The following is a 15,070-nucleotide window of genomic DNA, read 5'->3' on the forward strand; positions in this document are numbered from 1 at the left end:
CAAGATTTGGGTTAGCTATTTATGCATTAGAGAAAAAAAATTACAGATTTTTCATAATAGTCGTGCAACCGAGAAGAGAATGAATGGGCAGGGGAAATATTATTAACGAAGACATTTAAACTCTATAGAGTCTTGGGTCTTCTATACGGTTGAAGCCGTTCTGACCGCTATCGGAGCCGCCTCCCTACACCTTAAAAGTGTCAGCTTAATTTGAAATTTCTCTTTGAAAATATTATCCAGACTTGCCAACGTATTGGGAAGTTTCGATGTTATGTTTTAATTTTCCGGGTCTCATACTATCAGTATTCAAAAGTTTTGAACAAAACAAAAACAATAGTTATTCTGGATTATCAGAATTAGCACTTGTAAATCCAAACGATAGACAAGATAAATCGTATTTTCTGGTCTTCGGAGTTCTTTCTTCCTGATTCCTTCTGCTTGTGCCAACATCAAATTCTTTGTTATTAGAAAATTATCTCGTATAACCAGTCAAGAACTTATCAGTTTGTCTAAAAATATCAGTGAGTAAATAGGTACGTAAAAATAAAACGAGAAACACAACATAACGCTACTGAGTTAAACTGAAGTCGGTATTGTCTGGATTTTTGGAGAGTTACATGAGTTACGTTTTGGTGTGCACATACGTGATCATGTTTTATTGTCTATCCAGGACTGTATGGTGTATAAACAATACAATCCCTACTGGGAAAATATATTTCTGACTCACATTGTTTGCTAAGTATTGTATTAGTTGGACGTGTGCTTTTTTCACCTCCCAAATGGCACACGCCTCCCAGTTTGGAAAACACTGTCCCATGCCGTTCCTGATAGATTTATAGTACGCCCTTTTGACAGCCTGCATGCACATAATTCATTTTATGTTGTTCAACATCCTCCTAAACATCCCCTGAAACTACCACCCATATACCCTTACCATTAGAAGTAGTAATAGTAATAGCAGTAGTAGTAGTAGTATTAGAAGCAATATTGGGAGTATTAGTAGTCGTCGCTTTGTTATTATTATTTTTAGTTGTAGTAGTAGTTGTGGCAGAAGTAGGGGTAATAGTAATAGTAGTAGAAGAGGTAGTAGAATGCACGCCCCCTTACGTTAGGTTCATATACAAGTAATCTGCAATCTAGTCAACATAATTCAACACCAAAAAATTCAGCAAACGCCCTAAATATTTTTAACAGTAGCTTCTTCCCTAATAACAATGCTCAGTTAAACATTTTTGCTACGGTGCCAGTTATTACCATCACAAATGAAGAAGTTTTCATATCTTAAGAATATTAAAAAAAATATCTTTCACATTTCAAGGCGGGGACTTGGTTCAATTACCTTGCACACTAAAAGTTTCATAGAGCCATTTTTAGTAACGCAGGAAAAATGATGGATACTTGAGCAAAAAAGGATCTAAGAAAAAAAGTTGCTCTTTTAAAATGGAATTATTAAACCCTCTTTATTTAATATTTAAGCTCAGTTTACCTCCATACCCAAATAAAACCGTAAAATAAATTTTTTCCGCAGAATGGTAGATTTTCCAGTGATTTTACATCACACTCTCTTTGAAGACTTAATGTTTTGTATTCAGTATAGATGGCAGTATCGTAAACACCATTTGTGATAATCAGAATACGCAAAAAAATGTCGCTAAAATAATAACCATCAAACCCCTAACTTAAGGCATCTTCAAAACTGCTCCACGTAGTGCTTTACAGTTGCTCTATTCACCACGATGACTAAGGCTATTTGGATTGTTTCTCAAGGACTCTTGATGAGTTTTAAAGGTTTTAAACAAGGGTTTTTGTACGGATATCTTCTTTCTAAGATTGAGGTATGATAATTTCCTACAATTATTTTAAATGCGCTTTGTAGTGAGGTTAGAACCCATTACTGCCTGAGCTTAAGTAAAGATGCACCCTGAAATGTTTGAAAAGTTCAAGTTGGAGGTTGCCAACAAAGCTTATATCTTTATGCGCTTTAAGATGTAGGTTTCTGGTACGAGAAACTATTGAAGTTTTTATAGTAAGGGTATAAGACTATTCTAGTTTTCTGCTTTCTAGTTTTTCTAGTTTTTCTAGTAACAAAGTTTTTCTAGTTTTCTAGTTTTCTTTCTAAATTATTAGTATGTGAATTTCAACCTGCAAACTCTTTTGCAAAAAAAGATGAATTTTTGTTCATTTTTGAATTTTAGATGGGAATTCGTTGAAACTTTTTTCATGTACTAAGACACCAATAAAAAGCCTTAATATCGTGCTTACCCTTTCACACCCTGATAATATATCAATAAATTTAGCCCTTTATAGTTTTATTTTTATTTCTTTCTTTCCCATGAAGATCATCAACAAAGAAAAAGGAAAAATACGTCCAGAAAATGCTTTTGTCTAACATCATGTACATAGTATTAAAATAGTAGATATTAATTATGACAACTGAATAATTTAGGAGGGTCCGAAAGAAGCATATCATAGTTTGCTATTTCTTGTGGGATATTTTAGAGATATATAAAGCACATAATTAACGTACCTAACGGCTATTATTGTCTCTCATAATATGTTTTATATCAGGATTCCACCATGAAAAGAAAGCTCGAGTGTTATTTTAATGAGTGTTTCGTGGTATCTTCCCAGATATTACGGGGACAATTTAAACTTAATAGTACAATAGACAAGTAATTTCTACTGTTATTTTGTGATTGAAAGCCAAATTAAGATACATAAACGAAGGAAATACTTAATAAATAATTTAAAGGATCACCATGTCCTTTCTAGTTGTGATACTAAAAAATGGATAAAATAAGGATGTATTTTTGGAAAATATTCCACCTATTCTTTGAAGGAAACTGATATCTTATAAGTTGGCTGTCCAGTACAGAGGCAAATAACTCTGCCTTTTAATAACATTTTGTGATAAACATTTCCTTTTATGATTTTTGTGATAAAATCTAGCAAGTAAAACATAAGAAAAGCTTTTGTGTCACGATATTTTTTACAGATAAGGTGTCGATTTTCCATAGCACCATAATTTGCTATAAAAACATTTTCTGTATTGTGAGAGTATTTAGAAGGATGGGACCCACGGGCATATTGTAGAAGTAAATATTACTTCTATGGTCATCTGTTCCCCGCCTTACCCACGAAGGATTGTATTTCTTTCTCTTTTGTAAAGATGCAGGATTTTTGAGTTTTCTCAAAGAATATTCGACAATTTATGTCAAAACCCAAAGAGATTCAAAATTTCCGGTAAAACAATCTAAAGTAAATCGGCTACTCATGAGCGGGGTTACCACTTGTTGTACAAAAGTGTTATTTTGGCACTATTTCATTATGTTTAGCACTGTAGCAGGTACTCAAGGTTGCCAGTTTCAGCAAAAATGCTATTTTAGCACTATTACAGTCAATTTTTTTTACCAGTAGCTTGGCTTAAACAACAAGGGAAATATATAGGCGAAAATCAAGAAAAGTGGCAGAAACCACGATATTCTGCGTAAATGGCATCTTTTTTCTTTTCTTTTTTCCTCAGATAGCGTGTCACTAGAACATCATAGAGAGCTGTTTAATGGCTCACTTAAAGGAAATTGCCACTTATAGTGCCTTTTGTAACTAAAAATTTTTTTTTTAATATAATTAATTTTTCCAATAAAAACTGCATTTTTTTTTAAAAAGGACTGTTTCATATAAAAGGATCAGTATAGTTAATTATAAATGGGGATTATTAAAGTTTCATTACTATCATGGCTGTAGATATAGCTGAAATCTAGTAAAGAACAAACCATCACACATATTGGACTTAGTTAGTTGCCTGATTCTCTGAGGTTCGTCTGTAACTATTCCAAATAAAAAAAGACGTAGTCTTTTTCCTGTTTGTGATTTTGTGATAGAGATCCTGGGTTGCAGTGGTAGCTAGAAACCTAGTAAGAGACGATCACGTCCCATGCTAAGAAATAAGAGTTATAACTCTTAAAAATAGAGTCAGATCAAAACACAAAACATCCTATTAAAACCGCTTAGTTCGAAACCTCTATAAGGTAAACTTATGGTAACTTGGCTAGAACAACAAGGAAAATCCATTGGCTTGAAAAACTAAATAAGTGGAAGTAGCTACAATACTTCGCATCGACAGCATATTTGATTTTTCTTTCCATTTTTTTTTCGCTCTTCAGCTAGTTGGGCACTGGAACATATTAGAGCGGTTTAATGGCTTATTTTACAGGATATTTGTATTAAAGAACAACTTTAGCCTATAGTGTTAATTATATTAAGGATCAGTATAGTTAATTGTAAGTGAGGATTATTTAACCTTCATTGGTATCATGGCTGTAGAGATAGCTGAAACCTAGTAAGGAACAAACCTTGACACATATTTGACTTAGTGAATAAATTACAGGGAAACCAAAATAGTAAAATCGAACAAATATATTAGTAATTTTGTTTCTACATTTTACAGATCTTCAGTGATTTTATCCATTGCTTCCGATCCACACGTCCTTAATTCATACTTTAATACTTTTTCTACTTTTCTTATGTTCCTGTTTTTTCACATAAAATGTCATTCAATTACTTCTTACACAAGTCCCATCGCTTCTCTACTAGAATTAAAGTATTTTCGCTAACATTCCTTTTCGCGTTTCTAATTTTCTTCCATAGGACACCATCTGCTAATTCCTAAACCATTTTCCTCCCATTATTTCACCCATCTTCTATATTGTTCAGTTTTAGACTCTAGGCTCTAATGTCGAATCTTAAGGTTATTAAATAAAAAAGACAAGTTTTATTAACTGCGAGTAAGGAGCGACATTAAAACTTAAAACGAACAGAAATTGCTCCGTGTATGAAAGGGGCTGTTTCTCCCTCAACGTCCCGCTCTTTACGCTAAAGCTTTTCACTGCTTTAACAAGAGCTAAGAGCTCATATGGCACTTGTGACGAGGCAAGAAGAGCTAAGAGCCAAGAGATCATATGGTATGAGCTCTAACAAAATGCTATGAATCAGTAGATTGATTTAAAAGGAAAATAAGAGGCTTAATGCCGGGCAGGATTTAAAATAAGAGCTCTGAGTCACGATGTCCTTCTAAATATCAAAATTTATTAAGATCCGATCACCCACTCGTAGGTTATAAATACCCAATTTTTTTCAAATTTTTCCTCTCCCTTTAGCCCCCAGATGGTCGAATCTGGGAAAACGACTTTATCAAGTCAATTTGTGCAGCTCACTGAAACGCCTACAAATTTTCATCGTCCTAGCACGTCCAGAAGCACCAAACTCGCCAAATCACTGAACCCCTCCCCCCAACTCCCCCAAAGAGAGCGAATCCAGTACGGTTCCGTCAATCACGTATCACGTAAGGACATTTGCTTATTCTATCCACCAAGCTTCATCCCGATTCCTCTACTCAAAGTGTTTTCCAAGAATTCCCTCTCCAACTCCCCCCAATGTCAAAGATCTGGCCAGGATTTGAAATAAGAGCTCTGAGAAATGAATCCCTTATAAATATCAAATTTCATTGAGATCCGATCCCCTATTCGTAAGATAAAAATACCCCAATTTTCCCGTTTTCCAATTTCCCCCTCCAACTCCCCCCAATGTCACAGGATCTGGTCGGAATTTAAAATTAAAGCTTTAAAGCACAAGATCCTTCTAAATATCAAATTTTATTAAGATCTGGTAAGCCTTTCGTAAGTTACAAATACCTCAATTTTAAAAATTCCCCCCCCACTCAACTCCACAAAAGAGGAAGATCCAGTCCAGTTATGTCAGTCACGTATTTTAGACAAGTTTTTATTCTTCCCATCCAGTTTCATCCTGATCTCACCGCTTTAAGTATTTTCTAAGATTTCTGGTCCCCCAAACTGCCCTCTCCCCCCAATTACGCTGGATCCGGTTGAGATTTAAAATAAGAGATCTGAGTTACGAGTTCCTTCTAAATATGAAGTTTCACGAAGATCCGATCACTCCTTCGTAAGTTAAAAATAAGTCATTTTTTCTAATTTTTCAGAATTACCCCCCCCCCCCCCAGAGGAGCGATCTGTTCCAATTATGTAAATCACGTATCTAAGACTTTTGCTTATTTTTCCCACCAAGTTTCATCCCAATCCCTCCAATCTAAGCGTTTCCCATGATTTTAGGTTCCCCCACCTCAAACTCCCCCCAATGTCACCAGATACGGTCGGGATTTAAAATAAGAGATTTGAGACACGATATCCTTCTAAATATCAAATTTCATTGAGATCCGATCACCCGTTCATAAGTTAAAAATACCTCATTTTTTCTAATTTTTCAGAATTAACCCACCCCTCAACTACTCCAAGGAGAGCGGATCCGTTCCGGTTATATGAATCATGTATCTAGGACTTGGGCTTATTTTTCCCACCAAGTTTCATCCCGATCCCTCCACTCTAAGTGTTTTCCAAGTTTTAGGTTTCCCCCCCCCAACTCCCCCCAATGTCACCAGATCCGGTCGGAATTTGAAATAAGACCTCTGAGACACGATATCCTTCTAAATATCAAATTTCATTAAGATTCGATCACCCGTTCGTAAGTTAAAAATACCTCATTTTTTCTAATTTTTCAGAATTACCCCCCCCCCCTCCTAACTACCCCAAAGAGAGCGGATCCGTTCCAGTTATGTCAATCATGTATCTAGGACTTGTGCTTATTTTCCCCGCCAAGTTTCATCCTGATCCCTTCACTCTAAGTGTTTTCCAAGTTTTGGGTTTCCCCCTCCCAGCTCCCCCCCCCAATGCCACCAAATCCGGTCGGGATCTAAAGTAAGAGCTCTGAGAAACAAAATCCTTCTAAATATCAAGTTTCATTGAGATCCAATCACCCGTTCGTAATTAAAAATACCGCCTTTTTTTCTAATTTTTTAGAATTAACCCCCCCCCCTAATTACCCCAAAGAGAACGGATCTGTTCCGGTTATGTCAATCATGTTTCTAGGACTTGTGCTTATTTTTCCCACTAAGTTTCATCCCGATCCCTCCATTCTAAGCGTTTTCCAAGATTTTAGGTTCCCCCCTCAACTCCCCCCAATGTCACCGGATCTGGCCGGGATTTAAAATAAGAGCTCTGAGACATGATATCCTTCCAAACATCAAACTTCATTAAGATCTCATCACCCGTTCGTAAGTTAAAAATACTTAATTTTTTCTATTTTTTCCGAATTAACCGACCCCCCGCCCCAGATGGTCAAATCGCAAAAACGACTATTTCTAATTTAATCTGGTCCGGTCCCTGATACGCCTGCCAAATTTCATCGTCTAGCTTACCTGGAAGTGCCTAAAGTAGCAAAACCGGGACCGACAGACCGACAGAATTTGCGATTGCTATATGTCACTTGGTTAATACCAAGTGCCATAAAAAGTAGAGCTGAGAGAAAGAGTCAAACTTTAGCCTAAAGAGAATACTTTAGCGTTAGAGGAACTTTAGCGTAAAGAAGGAGAGTATTTAGAAGGAATTACTCCGTATATAAAATATGTTGTCCGCTCCACAATGCCTCACTCCTTTGCGCTAAAGTTTGACTCTGTCACAACTTTACTTTTTAAAACAATAAAAAAAAACTTTAGCGTAAAGAGCGAGGCGTCGTGGAGGGGAAAACATATTTTATATACGGAGTAATTTCTGTTCGTTTTTGGTTTTAATGTCGCTCCTTACTTGCGGTTAAAAAAACTTTTTTTTTTATTTAATTTCTGAACGTTTTTGAATTAATGCATGTTTTGATTTTGGCTCACCGCAAATGAATGATTAAAACGAAATTTGCATATTAATTTTTTTTGCTAAATGGCTTTCTCATAGTTTTGATCGGATGATTTTGATAATAAAGGGGCGAGGGAGGAGGCCTAGCTGCCGTCCGATTTTTGGCTACTTAAAAATGCAACTATGTTTTTTAATTTTTTGTGCGAACGTTTTTGTTAGTAATAAACATACGTACCTTACGAATTAACCTACGTAACGAACTTCTATATTTGTGTATTTCTGTTACGTATATGAGGGGGTTTGCCCTCTCGTCAATACCTTGCTCTTTACACTAAATCTTGAATTTTACCCCAAATCTTAAAGAATGACCCCTGAATCACAAAGGCCGTAGAATAAAGAGATGAAATTGCTAAAAATACTTTAGCCTAAAGAGCAAGGTATTGTGGAGGAGACGAACCCCCTTATGTGCGTAATATTTTATGTTCTTTTTAAGTTTTAATGCTACTCATTACTTCCAGGTGAAAAAATTTGTTTTGTTTATTTTCTCATTGTTTTTTTTAATAATGCTAGAAAATCCTGCGCCCCCTTCATGGATATTCTCTTCCCTCATGATAAATTCGTCTATGGAAAGATCTTCCCACGTAGCCCCCCCGACCCAATCCCACCCTAACACGAAAAAGTCCCCCTGAAAACGTCAATACACTTCATAATAACCGTTACTGTTTGTAAACAATGGTTAAATTTTGTAACTTGTAGCCCCTCCCCCAAGGACCGTGGGGAATTAAGTCGTTTCCAAAGACATACTTATTATATTTTCAACTAAGTTGAAAAGAATGGCTATCTCAAAATTTCGATCCGGTGACTGAGAAAATTATGCGTGGGAGGGGGGCCTAGGTACCTTCCAATTTTCGGTCACTTAAAAAGGGCACTAGAACTTCTAATTTCTGTTAGAATGAGCCCTCTTGCAACATTCTAGGACCACTGGGTCGATACAATAGCCCCTGGGAAAAATAAGAAGAAGAAGAAAAAACACAAATAAACACGCATCCGTGACCTGTATTCTGGAATATAAAATTCCACATTTGTGTAGATAGGAGCTTGACACTTCCACACTAGGGTTCTCTAAGACGCTGAATCTGATAGTGTGATTTTTGTTAAGATTTTATGACTCTTAGGGGGTGTTTCCCCCTATTATCTAAAATAAGGCAAACTTTCTCAGGCTCGTAACTTTTGATGGGTAAAACAAATCATGATCAAACTTATATATTTAAAATCAGCATTAAAATACAATTCTTTTGATGCAACTATTGGTATCAAAATTTCGTTTTTTAGAGTTTCGGTTATAATTGAGCCGGGTCACTCCTTACTACAGTTCGTTACCACGAACTGTTTGATATTCCCTCTGTACTCACGCAAGTCCAATTAAAATCCTGAAAGGGCTTATTAATGATATTTGACCCTACAGTTAAAAAAGAGTAATGGAATTCCCGATTCCCCAGTATAAGAAAAGGGGATTTTGAGCGCTAGGAATATCAATAATTAATATCAATTTATAAAAATGTAGATCATCTATCACTTCAAAGATATATTGGACTCTTTTGGTTCTTTTGATGTAACTATTGATACCAAAATGTTTTTTTTTTTTTAGTTTTGGTTACTATTGAGCCGGGTTACTCCTTACAGTTCGTTACCACGAACTGTTTGAAAAACTAAAAATGGAGGAACAAAAACATAAACTAATTAACAAAAAATTATACAAAACAAGTAAATAAGAACAAAGCAAACCATTCAATTTTGAAAAGGTCAACACATTTCCATACTGCAGTCTACGATTATAAAACTTTATAAGCTTTCAGTTGATATTATTTCTTAAACAATTCGTGGTAGCAGACTTTGCGTAAAATCTACTTTTTAAACAATAAGCCAAAGTGAAAAATTGCTGGTACCCACTGGAAAATTTGAGTGAAAGTGAATTATGGAATGAACAGCTAGTGCATTGAGAAAAAAATTAGATGCTGGCCTTTCTGAATAAACTGAGCCAATTTTTAACAAGGAGATTCAAATTATTTCACTAAGCTTAATGTTACCCATAAACATGCAGAAACATGCTGCCGAAAGACTCAGAGAGCTAATGTCCAGTTAGAAGGTAAAGATGCAGAACAGTATTACAAGGTGGCAATACACATTCCATTTCTGGATCACCTTAGTTCTGAGTTGAAAACCAGATTTAGTTTCGTAAGTGAGGTTTCATATCTGGAGGGACTAATTCCGTCTAACTTTTCTAATCACACAGTTGAAGACGTATTGGAAGCTGCCAATATCTACTATGAGGGCATTTTTGCTTTATCATTAGAGTTATCCGCAGAGATTGGACTTTGGCGGAACATTGGAAATCAGCAATCCCCAAGAATCTTCCACAATGCCGTGAAATTACTTTGTGAAAGTGCAATAGAGATTTCTTTCCGAATGTAGCATTTTTATTGTAGATGTTCGCTACGTTACCGGTCACAACTGCCTCGACCGATCGGATCTTTTCTTCACGGAGAAGAATAAAATCTTATCTCAGGTTAACCATGACAGAATACCGATTGAACGGGATTACACTGGCTCATACTGGTAAGGGGAGGGAAATCGATATAGATACAGACTTAGGTCATTTTAGTCATCAAAACTAAGACGGCTGTGTTTTTCAAATTGAATAACTTATTCATAGCATTGTACTAATAAAGAATTTGTAAAATTAAAGTTTATTTTGAATACTTTTTTTTTAAATTATCACTCTCCTTTGAAATAGTGAACTTATTTTTTTATTTTGAACAATATATTTCTTACAGAATACTACTGCTTTAAACTTTTTACAGTTAGATATAATAAGTAATGCATTAATGCATTGTAGAAAGTTATTATAAGGTAGAATAACTAAAATGTACCAACAGGTTTAGTTTAAAAACTTAATCATTTGAAAAAATAGTAATATCGGTACTAAAAGTATTTTCATGCTAGAAATAAGTGTAACAGCTTTAAACGTTTAAATTCTTCTGTTCAAAGGGTCAAATTTGAAATGATAATGCAGAAAATTCTAAAGGCTTCAAAATCATTTTATTTGTTAGTCAATATTCTTGAGACAAACATATTTTTTTGTCTTTAAACTCCGGTCAATAAAGAGTTAAAATGGCCTAAAAAATGTCATTTTCCACTTAAATTTTGAAAATTTTTCAAAAAATTTGACCCCCCAGACTCCAGGGTGCTTTCTCTCCCCCCTCCCCCTTTGGCCTATCCTGGTTAGCCTTACGAGTAGTTGTTATAGAAGTAGTAGTTGAGGTAATAGTAGTAGTAAATATGACAGCGGTAGTAGTATTAGAAGTAGCTTGTACATATTATATTTTGGTGAATTGATCTTCCTCTTTAACCATTCTCTGAAAGTTCCAACTTAATGCCCAAATCAATTCTTAAGATACATCCTTTGAACAATCTGAATACCCTTACTGTCTTTTGTTTTAGTTCAAACTTGCCTTCAATATTCTCTCAAATCATTCCTTTCGTAGACTGAGCCTTAATAGTGTTTATATCACAGTAGTTGTGGTGATAATAGGAGAAGTAGCAGCAGTATTAATGTCGTATTAGCAGTAGTAATAGGGTCGTATCAAGGGTTTGTTTTCGGGGGGAGGTACTATAGGATTTTTTCAGGAGTGGGGGCGATGGCTAATTAAAGATTTTTTCGGGGGAAGAGTTACAAAAGAACTTTTAAAAACACACCAAAAATTTGTTTATGTTCCTTTTTGTTACGTTTTTACGGGTCAAACAAACATTTTGAGAGGGGAAGGGGCTCAAACCCCCCTAAACCCTCTTGGATATATCCTTGAGTAGTAACAGTAGTAACAGTCATAGGCTGAAGACCGAGACTAAGTCTGCTGACAAGTACTTAAAATTAAAAGTTCTAGTGCCCTTTTTAAGTGACCAAAAAGATTGGAATGCAACTGGCCCCCTCCCGCTCCCATCTTCCCCCGAAATTATTAAATAAAAATTTTGAGATAGCCATTTTGTTCGGTTTATTTGAAAGATCAAACAACTATTTCTTTAGGGGTAAAATTACCCCTCATAGTCCGTGGTAAGAGGCCTGTAAGCTATAAAATTTTCCATTGTTTACGTGTAGGATTTGGGAATTGGAAGTACACAGACATATTTCAGGGGGAGGGGGTTTATTTGGTGGTTGGGGTAGGTTTCTACAGGGATAATCTCTCTGAGGAGACAAATTCCTGGGTGAGGTGAGTTTTCCAGGGTAAATTCTGCACCGGCGGGGGAATAGGGTATTTCCGAAGTGATCAAAAAACCGATTAGGAATTAAATTTTTTTTCAAACGAAAGTGTGCTAAGGAGAATTTTTCAGGCTGGATCGTCCGCAAGAAATTTTACGAAGAGAGGGGATTTCCAGAGAGGATGAAACTATCTTTAGGGGATTTGGCGAGGGCGGGTGCACTTTATGTTAGATTAAAATTCCACAGAGATGTTACCCGTGAGGGGTGGTTTGTTTTATGGAGGGTGAGTCTGATTTACCTACATTATAGGAAAAGCGACCAGAAATTAAATAAAATAACACGTTTTTTTAACTGCATGTAAGCGACACTAAAACCAAAAAACAAACAGAAATTATTTCGTATATGAAGGGTTGTCCCCTCCTCAATACCTTCCTCTTTACGCTATAGTTTGACGGTTTGTCCCAGTTTTCTAATAACGAATAATGAAACACACGAGATGCTTAATAAGAATAGGAACAACTTTAGTGTAAAGAGCAGGGCAATAAGGAGAGGGAAACCCTTCATATATAGAACAATTCAGTTCTTTATATAATTTTTAAGTTGATCCTTTCTTGCAGGTAAAAATATTTGTTTTCTTATTTAATAAAATAATCAATAAAGGTAGCTGTCATGTGGATACCGTGTTAACTTATGTGCCATTTTGTGGCCAAGTATTGTATAGGTTATAACTACATTGATATATCTACAAAATTGCGGCAGTCTGTAGCCATTCGTGTTTTCTCTTCTTACACCAAATTTAGACTAGGCTAGAAGACCATCTATCCGTATTTTTATCGACCTGGGCATTAAAATATCCTAATAAAACATCATTTGGTTGCTAGTTTATTATACATATACAGCTATTTATTCCTGAAAGTCTGAATAAGTTTTTGTTTATTAAACTCAAAAATGTGAAAATACTTTTTATGGATTTTGATTTCAGTAAATTCCAAATTATGTTCTGGTCTTGAGAAGGCATGAGTGTGGTCAACCCTACTCATTATAATTTTCGCTCTTTTTGAGTTTGACTCGGTTATTTACTCTAGTTTCTATTCTTTTTGGGTTTTATTTTTTTATTGATGGCGATTTGGGGTAGTTTTACGCTTGAGAAATTATTGTCTGCTCATTCTTGGTTTAATGGAGCTCTTTGCTTTTCTTTGAAAAACTTGTTTTGTAGAAAAAGCTTTTAAATTCCAATAAAAAACCCTGTGTGTCACTAATAGACAACTTTTAGGACTTACAGTCCTTGCCCTTGAGCCTGTGAGGGCTATTTCCACCCTGGAGGCATGGTTATTTGACCTTTAGACTATTTTGAACAAAAAGGTCATCCCACAATTTCGATCGAAAAAAAAGCGTTAGAGGGGGGAGGTTGTCCTCTGACCATTTCCAACTCTTAAAGAGGGCACCAATCACAGAGTTCCATATATATATATATATATATATATATATATATATATATATATATATATATATATATTTATATATATATATATATATATATATATATATATATATATATATATATATATATATATATATATATATCATGAAAAGAGAAATCATCAATGCAACAGCACAAACACAAACACACACACAAAAAAAAAAAAAAGAGAGAAATACGGGAAAAATGGGCAAACCTCGGTGAAATTGCAACAGATTTTTTTTTTTCTATACCAAAATGTTCAGAAAAATCAGTTTGATTACACAAAAGATACACTTGACTTCCTCTTGCATAAGTGTCCAAAATTTTCCCCTGAAGGGAGAAAATGAGGGGGGGGGAATCGATATTCGTGTTTATAAATGTTTCTGAGTTTAAATAGTCGTTTCCTATCAAAGTAAGCATTTTGACCTACATGTGTGACGGATGAACAAATGAAAAATTTCCCTGGAAATTCCATGAAATACTTGAGAATAACGTACGGTCATGATACCAGAAGTTCCCGTTTACTAATAATCGAGAAAATTACCAAGAATATTCGTTCAAGTTACGGGAAGCTTGTCTCGCTGAAATTTAGTTTAAACAGGAAGATTCTGGCTTCCTTGGTGGATAAAAACAATAAATACAAAATAAAGTCATAAAGTTTTTGTTTTGTAAAGTAATTTTTATAAAAATTTATAATTTTTATAAAAAATTTAATTTTCGGTTTGAATTTTAGTGTTTAAGCCAAAAAAAAAACTTTCCCACGGATATCAGTGTGAGATATTTCTGCTTGTTCGGCTTTTCCAATTCACGAGTTTAAGCTACACATTTTATTTGTGGAACGTACCTTAGGAGCGACTACCAGTTTCAAATATTAGCATTGTAAATATTCTAACTAAAACTTATTTTAAAATTTGGACCGGACAGCCATATAACTTTTCAGTAGAAAGAGGTGAAAGCAAAATCACTTTTTAGTTATAAAAACATTTTGTATTATTCCCCCACCACCAGAAAATGCCTCCCGCGAAAAAGATCCCTTCCCCTCCCACAAATTATATAGAAAAATGGAAAATGATGGAGTCATAATTGAAAAAAACACAAAATGATTTAAAAAAAAAATGTTAATGAAAAAGTCCATCATAGGCGCTACCTAAGTAAAGAAAAATGTTGGCACAATGTATTTTTTTTATTTATTTATTTAGTAATAATTTTATTTTTGCCTGCTCATACAAAAAAGAGAAAAGCAGATTGAAAGAAAAGAAGAAAAGGAAAAAACAAGAGCACTCAGCATCAAAGAACAAGATTAAGTAATAACTTCTTCATTCGCACTCGTAGGTCAGGTGTAGAGGCTGAAACTCAAACAATGTTTCTAACGTCTTTTTTTCTGCACTTGTTTTAGTAGACGGTCCACGACAACTGGGTACACCGTATTCTGAGGTCTTGGAACAAATGTGTTTCTCTCGTAGTGCGGGTATTGATCCAAAAACTTGAGGTATGTGCAGTATACACATCTGAGTTTTGGTCTGTCAGTTTGTCAAGTCTGAATTCAGGTTTTCGTTTTCCGTACCTTTAGGCCCGTTTTCACCCTAAGGAGACGGGGGGGGTGTTGAAGCTCAAAATTAAGAGATTGTTGTATTTTTTATTGTTTCCTATGAAATAACT

The 15,070-nt window shown here is 35.1% G+C and overlaps 1 long non-coding RNA gene across 1 annotated transcript in view; it reads right to left on the reverse strand.

The window, feature by feature from the left end:
- Positions 1 to 342: 342 nt before the first annotated feature.
- Positions 343 to 15,070, reverse strand: part of LOC136039775 (uncharacterized) — a 35,996-nt gene continuing 21,268 nt past the window's right edge. Inside the window, exon 3 of the long non-coding RNA XR_010620555.1 lies at positions 343 to 509. This is a non-coding gene — a long non-coding RNA (uncharacterized LOC136039775). The remainder of the gene's footprint in view (positions 510 to 15,070) is intronic.

The sequence above is a fragment of the Artemia franciscana genome, chromosome 20, assembly GCF_032884065.1.
Source record: "Artemia franciscana chromosome 20, ASM3288406v1, whole genome shotgun sequence".
Lineage (NCBI taxonomy): Eukaryota > Metazoa > Arthropoda > Branchiopoda > Anostraca > Artemiidae > Artemia > Artemia franciscana.